This window comes from Chrysochloris asiatica, unplaced genomic scaffold (assembly GCF_000296735.1).
Source record: "Chrysochloris asiatica unplaced genomic scaffold, ChrAsi1.0 scaffold00174, whole genome shotgun sequence".
Classification (NCBI taxonomy): domain Eukaryota; kingdom Metazoa; phylum Chordata; class Mammalia; order Afrosoricida; family Chrysochloridae; genus Chrysochloris; species Chrysochloris asiatica.
In genome coordinates, this window is record NW_006408692.1 from 407,425 (window position 1) to 407,899 (window position 475).

A 475-nucleotide genomic window follows, 5' to 3' on the forward strand; every position below is an offset into this window, starting at 1 on the left:
GGTGAGGTTGGCCCAGGATCGAACATTGTTTCGTTCTGCTGTGCATGGAGTCGCTATGAGTCGGTTCCGACTCGATGGCACCTGACAACAACAACATACCAATTATACAACCTTGCCTGCTGAAAGTGAAGAGGACTTAAAATATTTACTGAAGAAGATCTAAGAGCACAGCTTTCAGTATGGGTTGCATTTCAATGTGAAGGAAACAAAAATCCTCACTACTGAACCAATAAACAACATCCATATAAATGGAGAAAATATTGAAGTTGTCAAAGACTTCATTTTTCCCAGATCAACCATCAGCACTCATGGAAGCAGCTGTCAAAAAAATTAAACAATGTATTGTATTAGGCAAATCTGCTATACAAGACCTCTTTAAAATGTTCAAGAGCAAATATGTCAATTTGAGGACTAAAGCGGACCTGACTCAAGCCATGGTACTTTCAATGACCTCAAATGCATGTGAAAGTTGGAC